Here is a 20,753-nt window from a genome sequence, read left to right on the forward strand (position 1 = left end):
TCATGGCCTTATTGAGATCCTTTGGATCCAAGCATATCTGCCTGGCTTCCTCTGCTCACCCACACCCTTGCTGCTTGCTGCTCAAGCAGGTATTCCCCCCTCCCTCCCTCCCTCCCTTCCTCCCACAGCAAGAACCATAGGTAGCATGTGGTATGCTAGCTAATGCTGAGAGGTGTCTGTGTAAGGCAGACAGGACAGTGTAAGCTTAGGGCTTTGTGGAGGTAATCAACAGGTAGCTGGTAATATCCCTCCATTCCTTCCTTGGAAAAAGTTGTTTAAGAAGAGCTTGAACTAATGACAGAGGCTTTGTTTTCTCATGGTGTGCTAAATGCTGATAACAGAGGTGATAAATGCTGTTGGGGGGGGATGGGGAACCGCTCCCTAATCAGAGTGCCCTACTGGGGCATGGCCACACTCCCCTTCAGCTCAGCACTGTAGAAAGGAAGGGAGGGCTGCTCTAGCACCCCCAGCTTCTAGCCTGAGTCACTGCAGGCAAGTGCCTGAATTTCCTCAATTCAGAGGGGATGTCTGTTCAGTTACAAACTAGTTCAGCCTAGCCGGGTTAGACTAACTTGCAAAGATTGAATCTGTCCCTAGCCTCTGAGTCACCACCCCCCTCACACACCTTTACTCACGCTACTGTCAGTAAGCACCCATTTGGGCTCCTAAGATGTTATGTATGGAAAATGTTACTTGTTTAAAGTGTCATATGTATAGAAGGTGGCTTTCCTCATCATCAGTGCCCCGTCCACAGTACTTAGCACCTTCCCTCATGCTTCTCTGCTCATGTGTATTCAAGCTCCATAGTATATCATCTCACCTATTAGGGCAGTGCCTATAAATAGTCTCCCTAACTCAATCTGTATACCAAGAACAGTGATGAACTGTCCTGTGTCAATCCGAAACTTTATGATCAGTTGTACAGTGCAGTAATGTAAACTACCCACAAGAGGGCAGTGCATCTCCCTGGAGATTTAACAAATACTTATGCATCCATTCCTACCTGCTCAACTCCTGGCATAAAGCAGTGTCTCAAGGGAAATTGTAGAAGCCTTTCATTCAGGATTTTTAAACCAGGACAAAATGTGTGTGCTTATCAGTGTACAATAGGAAACAAAGGTGCACTGATGGTATGATTCATCTGATGACCTGGCAGACCTTTTCCATCTCTAGCATTTATAATCTCATGTGAATAATAAAACCTGTCATATTTTCACAGCTTTGGAAATAACTATGTTATTGTAGAGAATTATGAACATCTTTAATTACATGTACAGAAATTGAAACTTCACTAGTCTTTTTTACTAATAGATTTAGATTGGTGTTTGAGGTTCTACTATGATGAGCCAGTAAATGTGGCATGTAATATAGCCATTATTAAAAGGAATCATTCCAGGGCATTTTGATTACAAAACACAGAAATTCTAAACTTTTAATTGTCTCCCTTCCCCCATTTCTACCTTTCTGAAAGAGAGGGTTTTGTTTCCAAGTGAGACTGACTTTGTAAATTCTTTCATTATTTTCACTGCACAGTTCATCATAATTTGGAAAGGACCAAAAAGGCTTAGGCATTTATATGAATAAAAATATGGCATTAGCAGTTATACTAGCTAGGATAAAAATTACAAGCATTATCAATCTGCATGCTTCAGGGCATAATCTGATCACCAGATGGAGTCAGAAAGAAATGTCCCCCTATGGTGTTGTAGAGCATAATTAGGTGCATTATGGGGATTTTACACCTTCTTGTAAATCATCTATCCTGGCTACTTTCAGAAACAGTGTACCAAACTGAACAGATGCCTGCTGTCTTCTAGTGTGAATATTATTTTAATCTCCACTGTGCAGTCTAACTAAAAGCTTTGCTCTGCACTTTTCCTCCTCTGACATTTGATAAATTTGGATGCACATATAAGCTTTTCAGTAGTGTGCAACTTCTACCATGGGCCTATTCAGAACCTTACATCCTAATTTCTAATGCTACCTTAACTTTGGTATAATTCAGATCTGAATGTGGCAAGCCACATCTCTAACAGATGTGGCAAAAATTAAGGAAAGTAGGCTGTACATCGAGCTGACTAATTTATAAATCATGCTCTGTGTGGAACAGCTTCAATCACATTGCCAGGACATGTAGAAGTTTATGTGTGTTTGTTCCAGAAGAGTTATAAAGAATGCCTTGTATTTGAAATTTTGTCTAACCTCTATCCCAATTATGCAATTGGTTCAATAAAAGATATCATCCAGGATCTGGATTTTCTGTTTGCCACAGAAAAATGTGGATTTTCTCTTTTTAAAGAGAAAAACCAAATTTTCTCATTAAAGGAGAAAACAGCAAGATATAGCAACTTTCCCTTTGCAGGCTGACAGGGTTCCAGCCTGCAAGGGGCTGGGGGAAGCTGGAGGAGGGCAATCAGGAAGGGGGCACCAAGTGCATGTGCGTGCATACATGTGCATGTCGCAGCCAGGTAGCCTGGACAGCAGCTCCCACAACTCCCCACAGGTAAGTTGAAGGGGGAATTGAGGCCCCCATAGTGAGGGAGGGAGGGAAGGAGTTGCGTAGCACTGGGATTGGGAGTGGGAGCACTGCCTGTGGTCTGGGGCCAGGGTGGGAATGTGTGGCTGCAGGGCCTGGCTGGGGAGTGGGACAGAGCTGCAGGCAGCTTGTATTGTGGGGTGGAAGGCAAAGCCCCCCCGCCACTGTGCGTACATCCAGGGGGGGTATGGGGGGCACATGCTTCCCAGATTAGTGCACAGGGTAGGGGCAGATGCATGCTGGTGGCTGCAGGCTTGGGGTTCCCCGCCCTGCTGCCCTCCCCCTGGGGCCTCCACAGCCCAGTGGGCAGGACCTGGTGTGTCAGAGCAGAGTGGGGCAGGAAGGCTTGGTGCCCCACGTTGCCCTGGAGAGGTGCCCCCTGCCTGCCCAGAAGCAGTGACAGTGCAGAGTTGTGCCCCCTGAAGCTGCCAGGCAGGCAGGGAGCACCTTGTCATGGTGGCACAGGGCTCCTGGCAGTGGCACTGAGCCTCCTTGCTCCACTTTGCCCTGCCACCCCAGTTCTCACCCTCTGGGCTGTGGAGGCTCCCAGGGGAAGGGCTGCAAGGCAGGGAGGCCTGAGCCTGCAGCCTCCAGCCTGCATCCATCCCTACCATGGGCTGTGCTCCAACCATGCCACCCATTGAGGAGAGGGAGCTGGGCTTTGTGCTCTGCACCAGTCACAGCAGCCACTGCCTCCTGTGGGCACAGCTGGAGCTCAGGCACTGCTGTGGCAGCACAGGGTTGCAGACCTGGGTCCCTGGTCCCTAGCAGCTGAAGGACCCCTCCAGCAGGGCTGGGGGAGCAGGGGGCTACAGCTCTCAAGTGAGAAGCACCAGCAGGGGTGAGGGGGGCGCTGTGGGTTGGGGAGTGAGGGGCACTGGCAGGGTCAGGGGACTGTGGACCCTGCAGGGCACCAGCAGGGGAAGGGGGCTGTGGGTCAGGAATAAGGGCCACCAGCAAGGCTGGAGGGCTGTGGTTTGGGAGTGAGGGGCAATGGCATGGGCAGGCCATCAGCATATGAGGGATGCTCAGAACCACAAAGCAGTGTGGGGGTGGGGACAGCTGCAGCTGGACTTGCGCCTTGGTGACTGAAGGGGGCAGGGGAAGCTCTGGTTTTCCATGATAAAAAACCCAAAATCAAATGCCAAAATTTATAGGTAGTTGGAATGTATTTTATTATAGTGATTGAGGCACTGGTAGGCTTCCAAATTATTTTAAAATGGTAAATATATTAATAAAACATTATGTTTAACAGAAAGCGATATATATATATAACGGCATTTCATTTAAATCACAGGAAAACATGGATTTGGGGGGTTTTAATAAGAGAATTTGGGTTTTTTGTCAGAGAATTCGGGATTTTTAAGCAGAAAACCAAGATCCCTGTATAGTACCCTAAGAAATCCTTGCCTCTTGTATAAATCCTAGACCATTATGGCTACAAAATCATTCCAACACTTGTATAATATCCCTGTGAGATGATAGTAATGATTGTAATGGTGATGAAAAATAGTCCCTGTCCTGAAAAGCATCCAATATAAAAACAAAAGAAAAAGGAAAAGGGAGTGGCTAAAGGTCAGGAGTATCTTTAAATACATTTTTCCTCTCTAAAGATCCTCAAAGCAGAAAGATTGTCTTCTTATCATGCGACCACCTACTTAAAAGATGTCTCAACCTAGCCTCTACATTTGTACCCACATCATCATCATTGGCAGTCATCAATCTCAAACCATGGAGATTTCACCTCTGGTGGGTTACCAGGTACCATCACAGCTTCTTGAGTGGCTGAGGAGTCCAATGTGCAACAAGCAGACCAAGTTGCACATAAAACTTGATTGAGCTTGCACTGGCATGCTGAGTACCATTTTTGTCTTGCCTGTCTCTGACACCTCTTCTCTAGCTCATCATTGACCTTCTCCATCTTGAAGCAATATAGGCCCTGATTCATGGTGGCTTTCTACTCACAGTGGGCTAAAGCGATTGATTCCCAGCGCTGGCCATCAATGCGCAGCTCATGAAGGTTTCTCTTGCAGATATCAACAAAATGATGTTTGGGCCATCCAAGATGATGTTTGGCAGTGGCCAGCTCACCATACAGTATGTCCTTGGGGATTCAGTCATTCATACGATTCACATGTCCTAGCCAATGGAGGCATCTTCATCTCAGGAGCACAAACATAGTAGATATCTTGGCCTGTTCTAGAACAACAAAGTTGGAGATTTTGTCATGCCAGATGATGCCCAGGATACAGCAGACACTGAAGATGGAAACTGTTCAGTTTTCTTTCTTCCTTAGCATAAAGAGTCCATGTTTCACTGCCATGCAATAGAGCGCTAAGTATACAAGCACTGTAAACAGACATCTTTGTCAAGAGTGAGCGCTCTGTTTTTCCAAACTCTCTTTTGAGGTTTAGCCATGGCATTGCTTGCCTTTCCAATGCAAGCATTAATTTCAGCTTCCAAACCAAGATTTTGCAAGATGGTGGAGCCCAAGTAAATGACTCTTTCAACCACTTTACCCACAACCAGTATACATAATAGCAAGTACAATGAATTGCACTTATGGATGTAACCAGCTGATCTGTAGATGTGCCCAGGTACTCATGCAAATACTATTTGCATTTCTTATGTGCCTACTGCTGTAACCCTATGGACTAATGTACTAACAGTGGTAGGCACAAATTTTCACTAAAACAAGTTCTTTTAAAAAAAAGGTATGTAATATTTATTACCTTCTGAATAACTCCCCCATAAATCTGAGTTTATTGTTTGACTGAATTCACCAAAGCATACTATTTCTTGGGAACCAAACTTACTTGCTGAATGTGCAATAGTTTCTAAGTAAAATATTTCCTTTACACAGAAATGTATTTTTTTTATTGAGGCCTGAGCTTTGTATGGTTAGGGAACAAAGCATATACTGCCTGTTGATAATAGGCAGATGTAAAAGGCAATAAAGAGAGATTCTATAAGTACATCAAAAATAGGAAGACCAAAGAAAGTGTACGTCCCTTAGAATGCAAAATGCAATCTTGTTATTGATAATGCAGAAAAGGCTGAAGTATTTAAAGACTTTTTCATTTCAGTCTTCACAATAAAGTCAGCTACCTGATAACAAGCACAGCTGGCAGCAAAAAATGGAAGGAAGCAAACAGCCTAGAACAGTGGAAGAACAGGTAGGGATTACATAGAGAAACTGCATGCTATCAAGTTTGTAGAGCTAGATGGGATACACTCTAGGGTACAGAAGCAATTGGCTTGGGTAATTTCTGAGCTACTTGCTATCCTCTTTGAGAAACTGCAGTGGTCAGGTGAAGTCCCAGGTTACTGGAAAAGAGCTAATGTAGTGCCCATCTTTAAGAAAGAGAAGGAGGAGGATCCAGGGAGTTATAGACCAGTCAGTCTGACCTTGATAGCTGGTCCTTTAAGACCCCCTAATATCATTTAGGAGGTCTTCATGGAATCTATTTTGAAGCAACTAGAGGAAATCAAGATGATCAGGAATGGCCAGTGTGGATTCACCAAGAGAAAGTCCTGTTGATTTCCTTCTATGACAAATTGACAGGCTCTATGGATACAGGGAAGGCAATGGAAGTGATATATCTTGTCTTTAGCAAGGACTTTGACATCGTGTCCCACAGCATTCTCATTAATAAGCTATAGAAATACAGACCAGATGAAAGTACTGCAAAGTGGATACATAACTGGTTGATTATCTTGCTCAATAAGTAGTCAACAGCTCAATGTAATGCTGAGAGTAGGTATCAAGTAAGGGTCCCCAAGTCTGTCACGAGTCTAGTTTTGGCTAACTTCTTAATGATTTGGACAATGGAATTGAGGGCAGGCGTAGCAAATTTGCACATAACACCAAGTTTGGTGGAGCTGCAGCCATTCTAGAAGGTAGGGCTAGGATTCAGGATAATCTGAATAAACTGCAGAAATTATCAATATCTATCAGATGCAAGTTTATAAGAACAAGATCAAAGTCCTGCATGTGGAATGAAATAATTACACACACAAATACAGACTTAGAATTACAGTGGGCCAAAAACTAAATATGAGCCAACCATGTGTTCTTGTTACCAAAAAAAAAGCCAACAGGACACTGAGCTACATTAACTGGAGTGTCTTTGCAAATCAAGGGAATTGATTCTTTTGCTCTATTCAGCACTGGTGAGGCCTCACCTAGAGTACTGTGCTCAGTGTTCAGCCCCACACTTCAAGAAAGATGTGAACAGATTGGAAAGAGTCTAGCGGAAAGTGACAAAAATTATTAGAGACCTAGTAAACACGTAAACATGACCTAGTAAACAAAGCTAAAAGAACTAGAATTATTTAGTCTGGAGAAGAGAAAATGGAAGGGGATTTGATAAAAGTCTTCTAATACTTGAAGGGCAATTTTGAAGAAGATGGAGATAGAGTTTCCTTTGTGGCTGTAGGGGACAAAACTGGGGCAGTGGCCTCAAATGAGACAGAGGAAATTTAAGTTGGATATTATGAAGAACTTTCTGACTATGACAGCAGTCAAGCATTGGAGCAGGCCAACTAGTCAAGTTATTGAATTTCTATCACTGGAAATTTTGCAGAGGAGGTTAGAGAGACACTTGATTGAGGAGGATTAGTTAGGGATGATCCATAATTTCATAGTTTTATAGTTGGTAGGGTCAGAAAGGACCTAAGCAGGTCACCAAGTCCGACCCTCTGCCCTGGGCAGGAAAGAATGCTGTGGTCAAATGACCCCGGCTAAGTGATTGCCTAGCCTTCTTTCGAAGACCCCCAGGGTAGGAGCAAGTACCACTTCCCTTGGAAGTTGGTTCCAGATCCTAGCCACTCTGACTGTGAAGTAGTGCCTCCTGATGTCTAGCCTGTACCTACTCTCAGTCAACTTATGGCCATTATTCCTAGTTACTCCTGGTAGTGCTTGGGGGAACAGGGTATCTCCCATTCCCTACTGGTCCCCTTTGGTAAGTTTATAGATGGCCACCAGATCCCCCCTCAGCCTTCTCTTGTGAAGGCCAAACACGTTCCAATCCTGCTTTGAGTAGGGGGATTCATAGATTCATAGATGCTAGGGTTGGAAGGGACCTCAACAGATCATTGAGTCTGACCCTCTGCCTAGGCAGGAAAGAATGCTGGGGTCAGATGACCCCAGCCAGATGCCTATCCATCCTTCTCTTAAAGACCCCCAAGGTAGGGGAGAGCACCACCTCCCTTGGGAGCCCATTCCAAATTTTGGCCACAAGAAGTTTTTCCTGATATCTAGCCTAAATCTGCTCTCTGTCAGTTTGTGACCATTGTTCCTTGTTACCTCTAGAGGCATCCTGGTGGATAGAGCATCTCTAATCCCATGCTGCGTTCCCCGAATTTGTAGGCAGCCACAAAATCACCTCTCAGCCTTCTCTTGCGGAGGCTGAAGAGGTCCAGGTCCCTCAGTCTATCCTTATGGGGCTTGCTCTGTAAGCCCCTAACCATATGAGTGGCCCTCCTCTGGACCCTTTCAAGTCTATCAACATCCTTCTTGAAGTATGGTGCCCAAAACTGCACACAGTACTCCAACTGCAGTCTGACCAATACCACATAGAGGGGAAGTATCACCTCCCTGGTTCTGTCTGTCATGCATCTGCTGATGCATTATAAAGTGCGGTTAGCTTTGCTGATGATTTTGTCATACTGATGACTCATGTTCATCTTGGAGTCCACTATGACTCCGAGATCCCTTTACACTTCTGTGTTGCTGAGAGGGTCACTTCCCAGCCAGTTGGTCTGCTGGATATTTTTGCATCCTAGGTGCAGCACTCCAGAATTCTCCTTGTTATACTGCCTCCTACTGTGTACTGCCCCTTTTCTAACCTGTCTAGGTCTGCCTGCAATCATTCCAGAGTGTGCACTTCACCCAACAATTTAGTATCATCTGCAAACTTGGACAGAGTATGCTTCATACCCACATCCAAGTCACTGATGAAGATATTGAAGAGTACAGGTCCAAGAACTGAACCCTTTGGGACCCCCACTTCCAGGTCGATACTGACCCGTCTATTACGACTTTCTGGGTACAACCACTAAGCAAATTTGCCACCCACCAGACGGTGCAAACATCTGTGTCACAATATCTTATTTATGCTAAAATCCAAGAAAAAGACATCCACCTCTACTCGCACATCTAAGCATATTGTGACTGTCATAAAACAAAACCACATTGGTCAGGAATGATCTACCTGCTATGAATCCATGCTCGTTTCCCTGCTGCATTATTTTTCCTGCTGGATTCCCACAAATATGGTAAGAGTGGAGTGCTGGTGGGAAAACCTATGTATGTTAGAGTGGTCATGTAGCAGGCAGGTACTTAGAAAAGCACCAGGGCTGCTCTTGAGGGTTGGTGTTGTGGTGTATATGCTGAGTTCTGTACCCACAGGCTGTAAGTTCAAGGCTCTGTGTCACCACCCTCCCTCCTCTGGGCCTAGTGCTTGCTACATTTTTTTCCCCACCATGACAAAAGGAAGCTGCCATGGGCCCCAGAACTAACTGGACTACTGGCAAGGCTCCAGGCTGCAAAAGTGCAGGCCTCAGCGTGGCATACCGAAACCCAAAGGGGTTCAGCATACCACGCCAAGTCCCAGATTCCAGCCCGTGCTTCATTTGGAGCACTCAGAGTGTGTGTTAGGAAGGGAAAGTTGGTGGGGCCAAAACGGCTTCTCTTGTTAATTTTGCATTTTTGGGCAGCCGGGGCACAAACAAGCCAGCAGCCCCAGAGCCTTTTGTTGTGTGTCTTGGGCTGCACATGATGCTGGTAGGGACAAGAGAGATGTTTGTGGCTGCCTATGGCCTCTTTTTGCAAGGCGCAGGGCCGTAAGTCAAGGCTTTAATTTTTTTAATTCTTTTTTTGTGTGTGGGGTGTTGTTGGGAAAACCAACGCATTTTTAGAGTGGCCATGTAGTAGGCAGGCACTTGGAAAGGAGCTGAGCTTGCTCTTTAGGGGTGGTATTGTGGTGTATGTGCTGAGTTCTGTACCTGCTAGCTATAAGTTCAAAGCCTGGTGTCACCACTCTCCCTTCCCTAGACCTGGTGCTTTCTAGTTTGTTTGTTTTTCACCATGACACATGGAAGCTGCTACTGGCCCCAGAACCAACTGGACTACTGGCAAGGCTCCGGGCTGCAAAAGTGCAGGCCTTGGCGTGCGTGTTAGGAAGGGGAAGTTGGTGGGGCCAATACGGCCTCTTTTGTTAATTTTGCATTTTCGGGCAGCCGGGACAGTTGTGGCCCAAGCACAAACAAGCCAGCAGCCCTGGAGCCTTTTGTTGTGTTTCTTGGACTGCGCATGATGCTGGTAGGGACAAGAGAGATGTTTGTAGCTGCCTACTATCTCTTCTTGCAGGGCACAGGGCTATCAGTCAAGGCTTTAATTTTTTTTTTTTTAAAGAGTGGGGTGTTGTTGGGAAAACCTATGTATGTTAGAGTGGTCATGTAGTAGGCAGGCACTTGGAAAGGGGCCCAGGCTGCTCTTGAGAGGTGGTGTTGTGGTGTATGTGTTGAGTCCTGTACCCACAGCATGTGAGTGCAAGGCCCTGTGTCACTACCCTGCCTCCCCTGGGCCTGGTGCTTGCTGGATTCTTTTTTTTCCACCATGACAAATGGAAGCTGCCATGGGCCCCAGAACAAATTGGACTACTGGCAAGGCTTTTTAAAGTATGGGGTGTAGGTGGGAAAACCTATGTATTTTAGGGTGGTCATCTGGTAGGCAGGGTGTTGAAAAGGAGTTGGGGTTGCTCTATAGTTGTGGCGTGTAGTGTGTGTTTAGAGTCTTCAACCAGCAGGGTATGAGTTTAAGTACAGGGGTCACCTCTGTATCGGCTCCTGATATGATGTGTGCTTGATTTTTTTTTTCAACCATGACACATGGAAGCTGCCATGGACCCCGGAACCAACTGGAGTAGTGGTAAGGCTCCGATGTGTAAAAGTGCAGGCCTCGGCCATGCCGAGGCCTAGATTTCAGCCCATGGTTCATGCAGAGCACTCAGAGTGTCTGTTAGGAAAGGTAAGTTGGTGGGACCAAAACCATGTTTGTGGCTGCCTATGGCCTCTTTTTTTCAGGGCACAGTGTCATCAGACAAAGGTTTAGATTTTTTTTTTTTTAGTGTGGGTTGTTGTTTGGAAAACCAATGTATATTATTGTGGTCACCTGGTAGGTAGGGACTTGGAAAGGACAGGTACAGGGGTGACAGGTAGCCTTGTGAGGGGTGAACTCACAACCTGCTGGCAGCTTCAATGTGTCATGGTAAAAAAGATAAATTCTGTGATGCTGCTGTGCAGGGGATGCTGAGAGGCCACACCTAGGTTTGAATTTTCAACCTTGTAGCTCAGTACACAGCATGCAAACTCCTAAGTGATAGGGCCAGGACAGCCCCACCCCCGCCTTTCCATAGCACTGCAAACACCGGAACCATAATCACATGTAGCTGTTTGCCCAACACCAGCCCACACTCATAAAAAAAGAAAAATTCTAACCCTTGATGGACGGCCCTTTGCCCTGAAAGAACAGGCCAGAGCCAGCCACAGACATCCTTCTCTTCCCTGCCTGCATCATGTATAGTGCTAGAGACACAACAAAAGCCTCCAGGGCTGCTGGCTTCTTCGTGCTCCAGCCTCAAGTGTCTCGGCTGCCCCAGAAATCAAATGCACAAAATTTCCCAATTTGATCCCACGGTTTTCCCGTCCTCAGAGACACTCCAAGTGCTCTGTTCAAAGCACGGGCCTAAATCTGGGCCTCAGCATGCCATGCCGAAGCCTGCAACTTTTCACCCATTCTTTGTAGTTTGGAGGTTTGACTGCTGCGTACGAAACCAATAAGTTGTGCATTCAAATCTGGGTAGGGTTCCATGCCTCCTACTGCCCAGGGGCACCCAGGTAAGTATTTTTTTCCCCATGACACATGGGAGCTGCCATGGGCCCCAGAACCAATTGGACAAGTGGGAGGGCTCCAGAGTAGAAAGATACAGGCTTTGGCATGGCATACTGATCCGCGTTGTCCCAGATTTAGGGCCATGCTTCAATCAGAGAACTCGTAGTATGGGCTACTGATACCTGCTGACTCTGGGTGGGCCCCAGGGACTGATAGGTGACTGTGGTATGGTGAGTGGGGATTGACTCCTGAAGCCTCTGTGGCAAAACCAGAAGTGCCACCGGCAAAACCAGAATTGCCATCTGTGCTTCTCAGGGCTGGGTAGCAGCTAGCTCTCCCCACTCCCCAGCCTGCAAGATTCAATCTCAGGGGGTGCACATGCGCTCCTGTGCCCCTGCCTATGTCCTCCTAGGCTATTTTGAAATGGTTTTCTTTTTGTAGGACAGCTTGGAGGTCATTAATGATGTATCTAAGGTATTCAAGGTTGGGGCTGTAGGTGACCATCAGAGGGAATCTGTTGTTCTTGTCCTGGGGCTGGTATTGTAGCATGTCAGAGCAAGGTCTAAGTCTTGCTTTGTTGATATGAGTGTCTACAGTTTTGGGATTGTATTGTAATTGTACGAATCTCTGCTCCAGATCCTTAAAGTGTTCATCCTGGTCTTTGGAATCAGAGCAGGTATGGTTGTAACCCAGAGCTTGGTTGTGGATGAGGGATCCAATTCTGTGGTTAGGATGAAAGTTGGTGGTGTGAAGGTAGCTGTAGTGATCAGTTAGTGTCTGATGTAATGTGATGGCAACATGGCCCCTGAAAACCTTCACTGTAGTGTCTAAGAAATTAATTTTCTAGGTGGGGTATTCCAGAGTTAGCTTGATGTAGAGGTGAACATTATTAAAGTTCTGGTGAAATTTCTCTATATATTCCTTCTCATGATTCTGTACAATAAAGATGTCATTTATGTACCTTAGGTTGATCAGAGGGATGAAAGGGTGACTGCAGAGGATGCAGACTTCAGGGTCTATCATAAATAAGTTGGCATATTGGGAGCTCACCCATGGTAGTGTCTTTTGTTTGTGGGTACAGGGAGTCCCCAAACCTGAAATAGTTGTTTGAGAAGACCAAGAAGGTGAATTTAATGGAAAAAGAAGCTATGTTATCATTGAGGATAATGTTCTTTATGACTTCAGCCTTCATAGGCAATGTTGATGTATAGAGATGGGACATTCCTTGTAGCTAAGATGGTGTTAATTGAAAGCTTGTCAATGTGGACCAGTTTCTTTAAGGAATCTGCGGTGCCTTTCAAATAGCTGGGAGCTCCAGTGGCATATGGGAATAGGATAGAGTCAATATAGTCAGAAACTCCCTCGGTGATGCGGCATCCTGGGTTGTGAAATTTGTGGGTCTTGCGTAATAAGTCAAAGTTGTCTTTCCTGAGCTCCTGGGTGGTGAAAGCAGTAATCCTCTCTTGGGTTTCCCAAGGTAGATCCTGAGAGAGTTTATCCAGTTCCTCCTGGTATTATGCCACAAGATTCTTGATCAGGAAGAGTACATAGTACAGTAAAAGCTCTGTTATCCAGCATCCCCCGGGACTCAGACAAACCCTATAGTTTCTTATTCTGTTGGTTTCATAGGCTGCAATATTTTGTTTCTACAAAGAGATGACAGAAGTTGGTGACATTGGCCATGTATGTAAATGATCACAGTGTCCTATGGAGATGAACTGATTCATGAATAAAGATGAGGAACTGAGGTGTGGCAGGAGAAATCATTTATCAATTATATGCTTTGGAAAAACTGAAAGATGATGTGGCTTTAATGGCTGAATGAGTTTGAAAGGGAGACTTGTAAATTGAGTTCTAATTCTGTTCTGTTGCACTCACAATAAAGAGCTGTTAAACTAATTGCATCTTTGTGTGGTTCATGAACAACAGCATCGAGCTGTATAGCATAACGGACAGCAGAGATCAGAGTTTAATTAGACTTCAGTCACTGTCCTTTGCAACATGTAAAGTGGATCCTGGCTGGTTCTTTTTTCCTATCAATAGTAATAATATACAAAGTGGAAAGGAAATAAGAAGCTGTAAATATTATCTGGGAAATTCATTTAGAAATTTAACCTGAAAATAAACACCCTGAAGCATAACAACATGGATTTGTTTGGTCTCAGTGATTTGTTTCATCCAAACGGATCCACTGGCAGTATTACCAGCCCTTGCAGCAACTCATTATTGGGCAGCTAGCAGGATTCCACAGGAAAAGAACAGTGGAGAACTGGGTCAGACCAATGACCAAGAGAGGAGGCTTTGGGGGGAAACTATATGTACCTGACCCTCAGTGTGATTTGGGCACACAACCTTTTAATCTGGAGACAGATGTGCTACCATTTCAACACAGAATCATACTTGTACCATGGGGGTCACGCATGGAGAAAAGATGCTAACTCATAATAGTGAGATGTATTTGATAAAAATAGCTGTGGGTAACAGATGACCTGTTCCCCTTACATTTCTTAGCATGTGCCTTATTAAGGCATGTCTTTTGTTAATATTTTTATCATTTTCAGTTGACTGCATAAACTAAGCTTTTCATTAACACAGACCATGGTACACATTTGGAGTCCTGCTAGAATTGGTGGGGCATCACATTGATCAAGATTTCATGCTTGGGAATCCTGCTGCAGGACAGAACCCAAATTATAAAAGTGTGCTGTAAATTACTGGGATAATCCAGGCTAGGGACAGACATTTGAAAAGTCCAAGCCTGAACCAATTCAATCTTTGCAGGTTAGTCTAATTCACTTTTGTTTTAGGAAATGCAGGCACATGCCTACTGTGGCTCAGGCTAGAAGTCAGGGGGCACTACAGCAAGTCCTCCCTTACCTTCTACAATGCTGAGCTGGAGTAAGAGGGATGTGGAAGGGGTCAGATTCAGGGGAAGGTAAGCTTTAGGGATCATAGTACTGTAGATAGGTCAGACCTACTGATATAATAATGCTTAAACCAAGGGAATTGTATCCCTGGGCCTGGTCTAAGATTTACCTAGTCCCAAATTTACACCTCAGGAGATGGGTGGTGACTTGAACTCCAAGACCTGAAGAGGAATGCATTCAAAGTGAGCAGTAGAGGTCACAGGGGCAGTTAACTTGGTAAGCATTACAGAAACAAACAGACATTCAACATCAAATGCATCCTGTGAAATAAATGTGTTTTTTGCCAATGCAGAAGTGACATTAGGGCAGGAAATATGGGTGTGTGGAGGGGCTCATCCATATTATTTAATGTGTCATGATATATTAATAATTTGGATGATGAGACATTTTCTCTTAGGTTTTGAGCTCCATTATTGTTCCAATTTGAAACTCAGATTTCAGATTACACCATTGTCCAATATTCAATGTTGCTACTCATTTCTAAATAAAGAAGAGACAGTTACTACTAAAAATAAATCTTTCACTTGTAGCCTTATGGAGCTTTGGTGGCAATACAGCAACCAGCTTTCCTGTAACAGAGGAACATTTGAACTGATGGTTTAAAAATCAACCACTTGGCAGGGTGCTCATTGCTTCCTTATCTGAGAATTGTTTGCACAGCTTACCAGGATTTCATTTTCTTTGAACAAAGTTTAGAACTAATAAAGAATGGACATCAAAATCCAGGCAGTCATGAGTGTCCAAAGTGTTTTTTTTTATGTTGGTTTAGTGATTCATTTTCGGTACTTTCTCCAGTATCCTGTCCTACCACAGCAATGTTGTCCCTCATTTGTGGTTCAGGAGGTTTTAGGGCTTAGGCATTTCCTCTGGAACATTAGCGATGACTTCCTTTGGTTTAACTTCATTTTTGGCTATTCTATAATCTATTATTTATTTAATGGTATAATTAATAATGGGAGGTAGTTAGCTATGTTAATCGAAGTCAGGCAGAAGACAGGGTATATTTGCACCTTACAGATCAGTAGTGTCCAATATTTTCAGGTCATAGATTGCATGATTGCTGTCAGATCCTTCTGCAGGCCAGATCCAGTCCATGGGCCCAATTCAGCCCATGGTGTTGGCCCACCCAGTGCCCAATCTAGCTTTGTGGAAATGGCCCAGCTGGAGCCAATGCAGTAGGTTAGTAATGAAGCCTGATCCTTCTGCTTGAGGCTAATCCAGCCACACAGGACTTGGAAATTTGATGGCAGGAGAGTGGCAGTGCTAATTCCTACCACTCTCCCACCAGCAAATTTCTGGATCCATGGGGACACCTGCGAGCCAGAAGACATGGCTCCCCAGGCTGGATATGTCTGAGGCCTTAGGGTTGAGCAGCCCTGTTATAGATCAGATAAATCAGATATATACACAAAAGCTTATGCTACACAAACACTCACACACACACACATATACATATCTATCTATCTAGCATAAGCTTTTGTGTATATATCTGATTTAGTGTATATAACTAGCATGTGTTTGTGTGTGCATATATATATCTAGCATAATCTTTTGTACATATATCTGATTATATGTATATATACATATATATATAAAACATAAGCTTTTGTGAAGCTAAGGTCACTTCATCAGATGCTGTGAAAGGACATAAACAGAACAGTGTATGAAATGGAGGGAGTGATTTGAATGTAAAAGGTAGGAAGGGTGAGTAGGAAAGGGAGACAATCCCAAGAAAGGTAAACAAGCAAGCAGTAAACCTGTAGGAACAAAGTGATCACAAAACCTAATCCAGGTAATGGGATAAGAATCTACAGTCCCTGTTTAAATTATACTTAACACAATCCAGTCTGTCTATGTTTTCTTGTTCTACAGGTTCCTGTTCAAATCATTTTTAAAGGTTTGCTGCCAAAGAACAGTTATCCTGAAGTCAGCAATGGAGTGTCCAGGGAGGTTCAAGTGTTGTACCACAAGCTTTGTGTATTTCTAGACTTGATACCCAATGGGTGTCCATTCATCCTTTCACATATGAATTGCCTCATCTGTCCAATATAGACAGCAGAGGGCCACTGTAAGCAAGTAATGGCATACACGGCCTTGGTAGAACTGTAGGTGAATGAACCTCAGATGTTATAATCTGTTATTTGGTCCAGTGATAATGTGATCTGTATTGATAAGGGAACAGAACTGTCATCTGGATCTGGAGCAAGACCTGTGTCTCAGTGAGACTGTGAGTTAGGTAGCCTGTTGCTTGAGAGATGCTGTTTAAGGTTGGGGTGGTTGTCTGTGAGGACAGGTTTGTCCCTCATAGCTACCTTGAGATGGTTGTCTTTTTGCAGGAAGGCTTGGAGGTCATTAATGATGTCTAAGGTGTTCAAGGTTGTAGGTGACAGCCATAGAGATTCTGTTGTGTCCTGGGCCTGGTATTGTAGCAGGTCAGAATGAAGTCTGGGTCTGGCTTTGTTAAGCTGCATGGCTACAGTTTTGGGATTGTATTGTAATGGTAGAAATCCGTGCTCCAGGTCCTTAAATTAAAACTATTTAACATATTTATATAATTTAAAATAATTTAAAATGTCCATAGTAGAAGGCTCAAATGCATATTGTTTTTAAACTTTACACTTCCGTACCAGTTTTTACATGGAGATATGAAGGCACTTACCAAACAATAACAAATTAAGTTCACAAGGTTCAGCTAGATAGGGTAGGTAAGTGGCTTGTCCAGGTAAATAAGTATCACAGCTAAGAATACAACCCAAAAGTTTATCCCCTGGTATGAATACTAGAGAGCATACTGCACTGCTCCTCAGGTAGTTCAGCCCCTCATCACTCTATATCTTATGTAAAAATCAGAGGAGCAGAAGAGAACACGAGAACTGAAGAATGAGTGGTGGACTCAGAAATCAAAAGAAATCCAATATTTTGCTGACATCCATGACACTTGTGGCTTCTTCAGCACTACCAAGGCTGTCTACGGCCCTAGCACTCAAGGCTTTAATCCTCTAAGACCAAAGGATGGAACAACACTCCTGAAAGTTAGTGAATCTATCAATGCTCACTGGAAAGAACATTTCCAGGACCTTCTGAATCATGACTCAACTGTCGATGAAGATAAGATCAACAATTTTCTGCAAAAAAAAATCAGAGAAGACCTTGGTTTGCCACGTACCCTGGCAGAGGTCAGGAGTGCCATCAGGAAAATGAAGAATAATAAGGCAGCCGGTGTTGACGGAATACCCGCAGAGATGTTCAAAGGAGAACAACTTATGTGTCAGCTTCATATCCTCATCCTTAAAATCTGGAACAAGGAAGAAATCCCAGCTGACCTAAGGGATGGCTTGATTGTTACAATCATCAAGAAGGGGGACAGAGCTGATTGCAGAAACTATCGAGGCATCTCACTCTTGGCCACTGCTGGGAAAAAGTCATCGCTTGTATCCTCACTAACTGCCTTTTTCCACTGCTGAAAAAATTCTTCCAGAATCTCAAAGTGGCTTCAGACCATCTCAAGGAACTGCAGACATGATCTTTACAGCACATCAAATCCAGGGGAAGTGTCATGAGCAAAATCAACCTCTCTATTTGTCCTTCATCAACTTCTGTAAAGCCTTTGATTCTGTAAACCGTGAAGCCCTATGGAAAACCTTGTCCAAAATTGGCTGCCCAAACAAGTTCATCAGTGTTCTGAGACTTCTCCATGACAACATGTCAGCAAGGGTTCTCAGCAACGGGAATCAAACAGAACCATTTGAGGTGAAAACTGGAGTGAAGCAAGGTTGTGTCATTGCTCCAACTTTGTTTTCCATCTTCATCTCCACCATAATGCACCTCATTGACAGAAAGCTCCCACATGGAATTGAAATTGTGTACAGGATGGACGGAAGACTCTTTAACCTCAACAGACTCAAGTCCAAAACAAAGACCACAATGACATCCATAACGGAGGTCCAGTATGCAGATGACAATGCTGTCATCGCTCAATCCGAAACAGGCCTCCAAACCATTCTTAATGTATTCTCGGAAGTCTACAAGAGTATTGGTCTAACTTTAAACATCAGGAAAATGCAAGTCCTTTACCAACCTGCTTCAAATGGAGAAACCCCCCCCTCCATTCAAATCAACAGAGAATTGCTGGAGAACGTGGATCATTTCGCCTATCTTGGAAGCCATCTTTAATCAAAGGTAGACATTGACACAGAAATACAACACCGCTTGAAATGTGTGAGCACAGCCTTTGGACGTCTGAGTAAGAGAGTCTTCTTAAATCATGACATCCTTGCTGCAACAAAGTTCTTGGTTTATTGAGCCATTGTCATTCCAACTCTCCTGTATGGCTCAAAAACTTGGACTACATACAGAAGACATCTCAAGAGCTTGAAAAAGTACCGCCAATGGTGCCTTTGCAAGATCCTTTGGATTAACTGGGAGGATAGATGCACAAACATCAACATCCTGGCTGAAGAAAATTCCAACAGCATTGAGGACATGATCATCCAAAACCAACTTTGATGGACAGGTCATGTTGTTCACATGCCTGACTCCCATCTTCCAAAGAGAATCTTTTTCTCACAGCTGAAAGAAGGTCAGCATAGTAGCGGAGGGCAAAGAAAGTACTTCAAAGACACCCTGAAGGCAAACATGTAGAGGTATAATATCACCATCAACACTTGGGAGACCCTTGCTCAGGACTGACCAAAATGGAGGAAGGCTCTTTGGGAGGGACCTCAACACTCTGAAACGGCTTGTCAACAGGCAGAAGAGGAAAAGAGGAACAGATGAAAAGAACATCAGAACATCCAGTTCAGCAACACAGTGCCCATCTCTCCTGGAAACACCTGTCTTTACTGTGATAAGACATGTGGATCCAGAATTGGGCTATGGAGCCACGTGCAGACTCACTATTAAGATCCAATCTTACTCGTTTGCGAGTGATCACCCATCATCTTACTTAAAACATTATATGCAGAAATGGAGAGAGAAAAAGGACATCATTTTATTCTAATTTTTCCTCCTCATTCTCTCACACTCACAGTCCTACTGACAGAATGTATAACCAGGAAGCTTCCATGTTTGCCTGTCAAAGAGGAATCATATGTAAGAAAGTCAGTACCTTTCAACACCAAGTTAAAAATCTAGAGAAAAACAACCCACTTCTAGGTCCCAAATTTCAGGACACAGTCCCAGGTCCTAGACAGATGCAACAACCACTACATACCTCTGGAAGCAGAAGTAATCTATGTCTCTTCTACTCCTAGATAGTGTAGCTGTCTTAATGCAGCACTGTGGCTGAGCTAATTAGTTCTGTCTGTGACTAATTATCCTGGATGCAGCATTTTATGAGCTAATTAGCTTACATGAAACAGCATGGCAACCAAGCAAGGAACTGTTTGGCATTACAGGAATGTCTAAGAAGGTTTTGTCCAATTTGAGAATAAAACTCACTTCAGGGACTCTGTGGAGACACCAGGACACAGCTCTGAAATTTGAGACAGTCTGGAAAATTCACAATAGTAATTCAAGTTAATGAAGCTCTCAGTTCATTGCATGTCTTCCAAGGGCACACTGAGGAAGGAGAGAGGGACAGCAATGGAAAGCTAGCCTAAAATAGGAGTATAGTAATAAAAGCCATCCCTAGTCCTCTCTTTGCTGGAGTTGGCTAAAGCATCCCCCAAAGTCGGCAGAGCCAGGAGATAGGCTCCAGTTTGAAGTGAAGGAATCACTCCTAGTACTGGGAAGATAATCTGACTCCTCTTATGCCAGATAATATGACTTCTCTTTGTCCTTGCTTCCTCTATTGGGAAAAAAAGTGAAGGTGCCACCCATAACCATGCTGTGGACTTCTATGTATGTCTACACAGAGCAGTCCTCCTGTTTCATAGTTTCATAGTTTCTAGGGTCGGAAGGGACCTGAGCAGATCATTAAGTCCGACCCCCTGCCATGGCATGAAAGAGTATTGGGGTCAAATGACCCCAGCCAGGTGTACATCTAGCCTCCTCTTAAAGACCCCCAGGGTAGGAGCCAGCACCACTTCTCTTGGAAGTTGGTTCCAGATCCTAGCTGCCCTGACCGTGAAGTAGCGCCTCCTGATATCTAGCCTAAATCTACCCTCTGCCAGCTTGTGACCATTATTCCTGGTCACTCCTGGTAGTGCTCGGGGGAACAGGGACCTCCCCAGTGCCTGCTGGTCCCCTCTGAAGAGTTTGTAACAGGCCACTAGATCCCCCCTCAGCCTTCTCTTGTGGAGGCTGAACAGGTTCAGGTCCCGTAGCCTCTCCTCATAGGGCCTGCCCTGCTGCCCCCGATCATGCAAGTGGCCCTCCTTTGGACCCTCTCCATGTTGTCCACATCCCTCTTGAAGTGCAGCACCCAGAACTGGATGCAGTACTCCAGCTGCGG

Source organism: Gavialis gangeticus, unplaced genomic scaffold (assembly GCF_001723915.1).
Source record: "Gavialis gangeticus isolate Ggan-Ray unplaced genomic scaffold, GavGan_comp1, whole genome shotgun sequence".
NCBI classification, from domain to species: domain Eukaryota; kingdom Metazoa; phylum Chordata; order Crocodylia; family Gavialidae; genus Gavialis; species Gavialis gangeticus.